The sequence below is a fragment of the Tupaia chinensis genome, unplaced genomic scaffold (genome assembly GCF_000334495.1).
Source record: "Tupaia chinensis unplaced genomic scaffold, TupChi_1.0 Scaffold143651_1, whole genome shotgun sequence".
Classification (NCBI taxonomy): Eukaryota; Metazoa; Chordata; class Mammalia; order Scandentia; family Tupaiidae; genus Tupaia; species Tupaia belangeri.
This window is the reverse complement of record NW_006203500.1, coordinates 1996381-2006766: the sequence shown is the minus strand read 5'-3', so window position 1 is coordinate 2006766 and position 10386 is coordinate 1996381.

Here is a 10386-nt window from a genome sequence, read left to right as displayed (position 1 = left end):
ACCCTCTAATCCGCTTTAGTCAATATATTGTGCGCTTTGCTTAGGCTTAAGTAAACAGGGCGGGCCCACAAAGGGCGGCCGCCGCCCGCGACTCCTGACCCCGGGGTCGCGCCCTTTGTTCCCCCTCAATGGGGCCGCCCCGCCGCCTGGCCCGCGGCTAATTGGGCACGTGTCGCCGCGGCAGCCCGGCAGCCGCCCGGACGCGGGCGCGGACCCGGACCCCAGACCCCAGGCCCTGGCTGCAGACCCCCGCCCCTGGTGCAGACACCCACCCTGGACCTGGAATCCGGGCCCAGACTTCAGACCCCAGATGTGGCCCGCACGCGGCCTCCGCCGGGGACTGAGGCTCAGGCAGCGGATCTAGGACCCAGCCCTACACCGGGACCCAGCCCTTGGGCCCAGAATTTGGCTTGGGTGCAGCCTCGGGCCTCGTCCTGTCCCAGACCCCAGACAGCAGGCGCGGGGCTTGGACCCCGTCCTGGGTGCGGATTCAGACCTGGCGCCCTGGCGCAGACCCGACTCTGGACCCAGTCTCCACCTCGGCCCTGGTAGAACCTGGATCCCTCCCTAACTGGGACTTGGCCCCCTTTTGAACTTAGACTTGGCCCCCTTTTGAACTTGGACTTGGCTCCCAGACTCAGATTCAGACCCCCTGCTGACCCGATCCGCCGCCGCATGCGGGCTCAGAGTTCAGACCAGGACATGGGCCCAAATCCCACTGCTGCGGACCCGGGTCCCAGGCCTGGTGCCAATGTGTACCTGCCTGCCCCGGTGCCGCCAGCCGTCCTGAGCTGCAAGCCCGCGGGCCGCCTGGAGGAGGCGCTTGGAGGCCTCCGGTCACTTAGAGCCAGTGAGAGCTTGTGCTGTGTCCCCCGCCTGGCGGGGATCAGCCCCAGCCCCCTGCCCTTTGGAGACGCGCCTAGCCCCGGCCCTGCTGACCAGCCACTCTAAGTCCTGGGAAGGAGCCCAGCAGGCCTGGGGGCCACAGGGGTACCTGTCACCTCTGCTCCTGGAGTCTGAGGCAATGAGTCCAAGGCAGTGCACAAGCTCTGCAAGCCCTTAGGTTCAGATGACAAGGATGCAGAGAAGAGGGGGGCGTTCATCTTTGTTCTTACTTTCCTGCTTTTAGTATCTCTTTGGAGTCCTGTGCTGTGGGAAATAGAAGCTGCTTCCTGAGGACAAAATCCAGAAGGCCCTGGGGTGGGCAGCCCCTGAGCCTCTTCTGGGCACCCTCCCTACGCCCTCTTTTTCCTACAGAATCTCCAGCTTTCTAGCCTGAGATGGGCAGTTTGTGGTGGGACCAGCCTGCAGAGGTCACAGATGCAGTGCAGCTCAGGCTTGGCCGGCCCGTGTCCCGTGTTCTTTGTTTTCTTTTCAAATGTTGGACAAGGTTATCATTTTTATCCCAAGGAGCTTTTGGGACTTAGCTCTTTGCAGTTGTTGTTGGTTTTTTTTTTTTTTTTTTTTTTAAGGCTTTTATCTGTATCTTAAAAGGCACTTTCTCTTGTAATTAGGTGCAAAACCGGAATGAGAGTCTTGGAAGCCATAGCCTTTGAAGGCCCTTGGCCTGCTGCTTGGTTGTGTTATAGTTTTGCTCGCCAGCTTTAAATATGGCCAGGCTGCCCCTGGAAGACTTTTGAAAAGCCTTGTGTTTGTTTCTGAGTGTATGGTCTGCGCTGGAATGTGGAGGTTGCTTTAGGAAGACTTGGTGTTCTGAGGTTGCCGCCTGGATGGGCCTGGGCGGCGTCCTGCTGGGCCCTGGGGGGCGGGGGGAGGTGGTGTGTCAGGGACTCAGTGCGCTGTGCAAACCTCTGCAGAGAAAGAAGAGCCCCGGGCAGACATGGCTGCAGCTCTGTCTTCCGGAGAATGACTTGCCCAAGAACTTCATCCTTCAGTCCTTCCTCATCCTGGCCTTTCCTCAGCTGCGGTGCCTAGCTCTCCCTCTCCTTTCTGAAAAGCAGCAGTGTGGTCTGCTCAGTTTGCCGCCGTGGGATGTGGCGGCTCACACTGGGACCCCAGCTCCCTCTCCACTTGCGGCCTTGCTGATACGAAGCCTCGAAACTCTCCCAAACCACCCTCATTGCCCACTCAACATTTCCTGTCGAGACCTGGGGCAGGTCCTGCCAGGCTCACAAAGGGCCCCAGCAGAGGTGAGGCTCGGGCGAGGCTCAGAATCTCCCTGGCCACTTGACTTGGGAGGCTCGGTGGCGGGGCGCTGGCAACCCGGCAGACCAGAGCAGTGGACAAGGATACCCCAATCCTTCCATTCAGGCCAAGTGGCTTTGTTACGAGGACTCTGGCAGGCCCGGTGAGGAGCTTGTGTGTGACTTTATGCCGAGGGCTATTTGCCCCAGTCTAGTTTAGAGGGAGTGATCGGGATGCACTTGCCAGAAAGTCTGGGGACCTCAGATGACTGACGCCGGCTCCAGGGTGGGGGGCAGACGTCACCAAAGCCAGGCAGTATAAGGTAGGTTGGGATCTAGATTTCAATGGTGCTCTGATTGTTCCTAGAAACTGTTCTTACCTTTTTGAGTGTGAAGGAGTAGATGGTGATGTCTTCCTTAAAAAAAAAAAAAAAGCAAAAATAACAAAATGCATGTGTGTGTAGGTGTCGGGGCCTAGGACTGCGCGGTATCAGGCGGAGTCACGAGTCCACCCACCCGGGCCTCAGTTTCCCCAGGATTACAATCCTTGTTTAACAATGCTTGTTCTGTCCGCCTGGGTTGTGAGGACCACGTGAGACGGGCGAGGACGAGCTGTGTGAATTAGGAAGTGCTGCAGTGCGCCTGCGAGGAGCGGTCTTTATTGCCTTAGGAAGCACCCTCTGCTATGGGCCGTTTTTCACGATTCAAATGTTTAGTGACTCACTGATGCCTGACACTATCGGATCAGGAAGCGTGGACTTGACCTGTATGGAGCCATCTGTGTCCGCTGTGAGGGTGTGACGGGCAGACGGCATCCCTGGCCATCCGCAGCCTGTAGACAGGACAAGATGGCTCCTATCTGGGAGGGCCTGGAGTCATGACCTGTGGACCCTTCCGGGACATACGCCTGAGAGCCCCAAGTGCTTGCCTCAGGGTCCAGGCCTGTCTTCTCTGGCCCTTCGTTGCCCAGCCAAGCGTGGAGAGGGCCATTGCAGCCGGGTCCACCCAGTGCAACGTCTGTTTCTGGAGGCCCTTCCGGGCTGGTATGGGTGGCCTCCAGAGCCGCCTGGGCCAAGGGCACCCCTGCTCGGCTCCTAGTCCCTGCCTCACTCCCCAGCACTAACTCTGCTGGTTTAGTCCTAATGATACTGGGCCATCGGGAAAGTCACGACGCAATCTTGCATGGAAAAACACAGAGAATTATGTCATGACCTTCCCGATGATGTAGTAATTCCCTAAAGATGACCCTTGTTGGGTCAGCCTTCCTCGCCACTTGTCAAACTCAGCTTTTGATTGCAGGGAGGTTCTTTCGGCGTCTATGCTCTGTCCTGGCTGTCCGCACGCTAGCCCTCCGCAGGCTTTGGCTGTTTGCACATGTGTGACGAGAAAGGAGTAAGCCAAGGAGAACACAGGAAAGGCTGCCCTCGCGGGGTGAGGGGCTATCCACCAGGACCCACATCGGACCCAGGCCACATGCACACACGCACGCGCACATCCATGCGCATATGTGTTGGGTCAATGGGAAAGTCAGGACGCATTTTTCTGTGCAAAAAGGCATCCTGACTTTCTCAACAACCCAGTATCATCAGTAATAAACCAGCTGACCCAACACCTCTGCATGCACACATACTGGGTCATGGGAAAGTCATGACGTACTGTTTCATGTTTTTCTATGCAAAAATGAGTCACAACTGTTCTGACGACCCAATACATATCCACATACCTAGACACACACACACACACACACACACACACACACACAGGCACATAGATCCCAGGATATGATCCTCCTGGAGCTAACGTTTAATATTCCATGTATTAAAGTCTGAAGCACCAACAGGCTGTCTTGAAAGGCTCATTCAGCCCGTCTGCCCTGGAGCTATTTTATTTATAATTCTTCTTGTCACGTCAAAGAACTCTGTGTTTCTTGCAGACTGTGTTCGGGTGGTTGAGTGCTTTGGTTTTGGCTACAGTCAGTTCATTTTCCCAAATCTGTAGGTCCAGGTGTGCCTTGACAAGTTTTTTCCCAGCTCGAAAAGTTTCCCAGCAAGCTGCGAAGTCCTCCTATAAATTGCCAGCATTCTATGGGAGGGAGACTTCAATTTCGGGGAAGTCGAGAGCAGGAGATCGAGGTGCAGGACCCGCCACGGCCTCCTTCTAGACAGAAAGTAGACTGAGCAGAGCACACTTTGGAGGCAGAATCTTCTAGCAGACTTAGAAGACAGGGTTCGAAAGCTGGTTAATGGGTAAAATATTAGCAAAAGCACAAACCCTGATGCTAATTAACACTCCTTGCCGCCATGCCTCATGAAAAAGTAAATACAGGCCTTGTAAAAATACCTGTCCACATCTTCCTTACTCTGAAATGCATTTATGATTATGTAGGCTTTTATTTTCAAGGTTACTTTTGATCTGGTCGCTTACATTATACCACTTTTTAGGGGAAAAAACAAACAAACAACTCCACATTCTTTTAAAATTAGCAATTATGCCAAAAGTTGCTTTATAAATAGCATGACACAAAACCAAACCACTGTTTTTCTTTTTTAGTATTTTTCTTTTGTAGCAAGTATTATCTTGCCCTGCAACAATAAATTTAGTTAAAACATTTCTTCACTTTTTGTAGAAGGGCAGATACGAGAGGGTATCCAGAAAGTTCATGGAAAATATATATTATAAAAGAACTATGCATAAATTTCAAACTTTTTTACACCAAAATAACCTTGTGTTTTATTTCTATATTCCCTGAATTTTTTTGAAGAATTTTTGTATGAAAAATCCAACCTTAACCTTGGAGTTAACTGAACCTAAAAGCTAGGATGCTTAGGCATTTTTAGGAAAATGAAATGTTTTTTTTTTTCAATTAAAATTATTTTTTATTTTATTTGTTATTATATATATATATATATATATATACATACATATATATCCCCACCCCCCCCAATTTGAGCAGAGGGAGACAGAGAAAGAGAGAGAAAGGGAAAGTGAGAAAGCAAGCCACCAGGTCCGGGACTCGAATCACGGTTGGCCATGTGGGAGTCCAGCCCCTCAGCTACCACATCACATATTAGCTGCGAAACTATCTTTCTATATAAATTATTCACCTGCGTTGTGTAAAATCATAATTAATTTTTAAAAAATAAAATGGAAGTATGTCAATAAATAAGGCTAATGTGGTCAAATTTCAAACTATTTATAGTTCACAATTCAATCCCCCCCGGGGAAAAAAAATAGTCAGTGTATGTTCATTCTGCAGGCAGCTTAAATTTTATTGCGATCATTTAAAATAAATACTCTGTGAAGTCTTGATTATTTTTTAAGTTTCTACAATTTAATCATGAACAATTTGAGTTTCAAATCAGGTTTTTTCCCTTTTCCTTTTTCTTCCTTTATTCTAGAGGGTTTATAATTTACTTAGTCTGCTGAAAACCTGTGAAACACTGCTAAAATTCACATTTTGTCTGTAGGGAAGAAAAAATTCAACTGACTTTCATTAGCATTTCAGCGTTATTTGAAAAATCAGAACAAAAAATACAAACATTTGACAGTTTTTGAAGTTTAAAATTGCACGGCTAGATTCTACTGAGATGTAATTTAAAAAGAATATGTGAGCATTAAAATACTGAGCATTAAAATAGGCCCCAGGAAGAGAAGGGTAAGATGCAATACTTCAAATAAATTGAGGCTTTTCAACTGTGAAAGGAAGGTATTGGACTTGTGGGGAGTGATTCTTTTCCAATTTTCAGATGTACTTTCATTTTCTCGGAAATTGGTACCTACTACTAGAAACTGTTCAATTCCAAAATTTTAAAATATCTTAAATTGCTCATAAAATTCTATAAGTGGCACAATAAGTACTTTAGAAAAATGTTAATTTCCCAATTTATGATGATTCCATCTTAGAAATTGTAGAATTGAGTGACTAAAATTAATTCGGTGCTCGCTTCTCTTTGAAAGGTAATTCTTATTTTTTAAAAATTTAGCTCATGCTGCGCCTTTTCTCTCCCCTTACGTAAAGCCAAGAATCCAGCTTTGGCATGTGACGGGTTTATCCATAAGCAAAGACGGTGGCCATCATCCTGAACCTGTACTTTCTGCTCCGCATTGCTCCACTTTGGAATGGAAAATATTAATTATCATTTCTCAAACCAGTGTCAGTGTACTGCGCACGACATACTTGTAAATTAAGACAGGACAGAACACACACTTATCACGGGTGTCTAGTCTCCTTAGACTCTCCTCGTATTTGAAAAACGGCGATGAACCCCCTTAAGAAAGCTTTCGGGGTCACAGCCTTCTTTCTGCTGCACGCACACAGGTGACACCATGCAGGGCAAATGTGTGGGCTTCCGACGTGTGTGAGACATGTGTGACTGTGTGGATGCAGGGGTGCGGCCACCAGCGCGAGGGCAGAGGGTGGGCTCTTCAGCCCTGTGGGCTGCAGGCGATGGAAACATGTTCTTTATAGTTAACCAAAAACAAAAACAAAAACAAAAAAAGGAAAAAAGATATCAAAGATCCAGAAATGGTGCTGACACATTTGTTTTTTGGCTTGTTTTTGTTTGGTTGGTTGGTTTTTGGGGGTGTGGGGGTTGCCCTAGTGCAATATCCTTCATGGGCTTTTGTCCTCAAACTTCTGGGTCCTACAGCCAGATTCCATGACGGTTGCTGGAGAATGCTCCATTATGTCTGAAGGAGAAGAGCCCTTTCCACGGAGGCTTACTCACCCAGGGTCCTTCCCCAACCTGGGACCTTACCAACTCAGTTATCTTCTACTGTTTTACTTCTGTGAAAATTAGGAAGCTTCTTTCGCTCTCCTTCCTCTACTTCCTACCTAAGAAATATACCCACAGTTGATGGATACTGACAGGCTTCGCGCATAAATAGCTGAGAGTGAAAATGACTCCTTGTAAAATAACTAGGCATATCAAAACGATCTCCCCAACCTGCAAACTACTTTGAGACAAAGGCAAAAGAAAAAAGAAATCATAAGCCTGGTTTGCCTGTATACGCCCAGAGCTTCTCAGCTGTTCCTCAAAAGGACACATTGTCTGGGAGGCTCCAAGTGGCATCTTAGCCAGGAGCCCTGCAAACTCGCCATCTCGAGTTTATTGGGCCAGCTCTGAAAACATCATTATTCTGGGATGTGCAAGTCAAATGTGCAGAATCCAAGTGAAAATGTGCTCGTCCTACTTGCTTTAATTAGATCGGATACATCTGTTTACTCCGTCCTCGCAATGCCTCGGATACTGAAAACTTAAAGCTATTACATGTTACTACACAGAGACGAGGGAGACAGACCGAAGCTCCCCACACACAGCCTGCCGAGGCCGGTTCACAGTCAGGGCTTAGGGCACAGCAGGAAATGGCCGGCCGCATTCCCATTAGGCAGATCTTGGAAGAAATCAGGAAAAAATAACTGTATAAGACCTCGCTGTAAACATCCTGCGACAGCAAGCCTTCCGAGGACTTGTTTTCAAACATCTGACTTCAGCCTTGGCTGTGGCCCCCCCAGCCCCCGCACACCAAGCGCCCTCCCTGGAAACACATCCCTCGAAAAGCTCATCTACCGCTCATTGCCCAGGTTTCCTTTCCCAAAATTTGGACACGTTTTTAATATTATTTACTTTTAATAACTGACAGCAAGTGAAAGCAAGAGCACGGACAATCCCAACCTAAATAACACCCCGTGGGTTACCTGAGTGCAATTCTTTCCCAAGTAAAGCAGGATTTGATTTCTGAATTTGCAACCCAATTATATGTAAGTCCTTGCCAAGTACAGAGAGAATTAAAAAAAAAAAAAAAAGAAGAAGAAGAATGTGTGTCCTGAATATTGTTCTGACTCACTCACTCGTTTTCTTGTTTTGCTAAATAAAAATTGGAAGGGGGAGAAGGCATTAAATTAACTTATTACTGTGTGAGAGCCAGGGAAATCGGCTAACACACAGGTTAGCAAACCCGTATGATTCGACAAGGATTTCAGGTGAAAATTACAAAGCCAATATCCTGGCAGTTAGTCACCGCGTTCAGTAATGATACAGTTGTCAAGTTTGTATTTGTGGCAGTGGAACAAAAGTTGTAAGTAGCATAATGGAAGATAATCTCTTTTTCTTTGTGGCTTTTTCAATTCAATGTTTTAATCCACCCATTTAATCACAAAACATATATCACAGTAGTTATAATATTTACAGCGTTCAGGAACGTGATTATAAATAGATCGCAGTGTGGTTGTCGGAGGCGGCCCTGCGTGTGCGCGTGCGCGTGCGTGCACGTGGGTATGGAGGGTAGCAGCACTTCCAGGGCTCGCACTTGGGAACACCTCGCTGTGAGCATAGTAACCATATATTTATGTCCACGATCGTGTTTGGTTGTTACTGAGCTTGCTCATTATTTTGGAAAAACAAGACTTGGTGCTGAAAGGGCCTGATGCTCACGATCTTTCCATCTCTGCTTTCAGCCCAGTCTCTAAAGCATTTTTGTTGCTCTGGAGCCCCTAAGCTCGCTAAACCACAACATGTCCTTAATGTGTTTTTAAAGTAGTGGAGCCATACAGTAAAGAGGTGGGGGGTGGCGTGTGCGGGCAGTCAGTGGTGTGGCTGGAGACGGAGGCGGCTGACCGAGGGTTCTGGGTGGCATTTGGGGACCGCCTGGCACACACTCGTCTTAGGGGATGTGCTTTCGTGCCCTACACTTCCTAGTCAGGGCTGGGGTTTTCAGAAAAAAGAAAGCTAAGGACTGTTGGACAAGCTTGCTCCCCAGCCACACTGCTCAGATGTGCTCCACGTCCCAGGCTGGGGAGGAAGGCGCACCGTGCTGGACTCCCAGCTCAGGCCGGACAGCCCCTGGAGTTGGGCTGGCCACGCTGGACCTCCCTCAGGAGGAGAGTGAAACCCACCGATTGTGAAATTGCTCGTTTGGGTCGGCTCCACAAGCCGCCTGGCAGCTGTAGAAAGTGAAAGTTGGTTAGGATTCAGTGGAGAGATTAACTAGAGAACGTCCTTACTCCATTTTCTAAACTGAATTTTGTGATTTAAAACGAAACAAAACTGCTATCCCTAGAGAGAAGTGGCTACAGGAAGATTCTAACCCCCACCCCAGGAAGGAGTTGGGACGGTTTCTAACATTTCCTGGAGGTTCCCTCCCTCCCTCAAACCGTGCATGGTGTGTGTGTGGGGGGGCAGTAATGTGTATGCAGGGGTGTCCAGCACAATTCAAGGCCAAGGTCCTGGGGATCTTGGGGTCGTGGAAGGCAGATCAGTGGGCAACAGGGCCTGGCAAGGCCGCCCAGCGAGCTGCCCCCAGCTTAGCTCTGCCCAGAGTGGCCCATCCCTTTCCTGGGAGGGCCAATCCAACATGGAGTGAAGTTTCCTGGGAAGCGGGGCCCACGAGGAACTTTTGAATTTACCAATGGCATGAAAAGCATATATATTTTTATGACAACGGGCAAGTTTCAATTGGTTGACAGAAATGGCGAGATGTGACGTCAAGAGACACTGGTTCGATTGCCAAGGCGGGCAGGGTGGAGGGACAGACAGGCACAGAGAGACATTGGGATGGGGCCCAGAGGCCTTGTTTCTTTCCGGCTCTGGCCCTCGGCTGGCCATCACAGCCATCAGGGGACAGTTAGGTCCATGAGGCTCTGGGCCAGGGCAAGCTTGGGGGAGGGTGGGTCCCAGTTAGTGACCCTGTGTCCTCATGCATCCCAGAGAGCCGGAAGTCCAGGCTGGCCGCTCTGCGGTTTGGAAAGCATTGGGGCGCCCCAGCTGAGCCAGCAGGAAAGGATGCGGCCTCCTTGGTATTCTAACCAGTGTCCAAACCCTGGAGCTTGCTGGTCCCAACCCCGAGAAGGGGCCTGGGAAGGGACCATGGGGCCCCTGGCTTTTAGTGTCGCTATCGGCTACTGACTGCAAAGCTGTGGCCTTGAACTTCTCCCCTTAGCTCCAGAGCCCAGAGTCAGGGAGGCAGGAAGTTGTTTCCATCGGGAAGGAAGAGATGGAGCAGGAGCTGGGCACCGTGCCCCCTCCGGTCCCATACCTACCTGGGCACCGTGAGCGCCCCCCAGCCCCGCCAGGCACTGCCCGCCCCCTGCATCTCCTGGCACCGCGCGCTGCCCTCCCACTCACCAGATCCTGTGCGAACGGCCCGGCCCCCCACCCCACTGGGCACCGCACCCCTCGCTCCGCCAGGGCGGCAGCGTCCGGGAGCCGCCGCGAGGCCGCCTGTGCGCGCGCCTCGCGCTGGG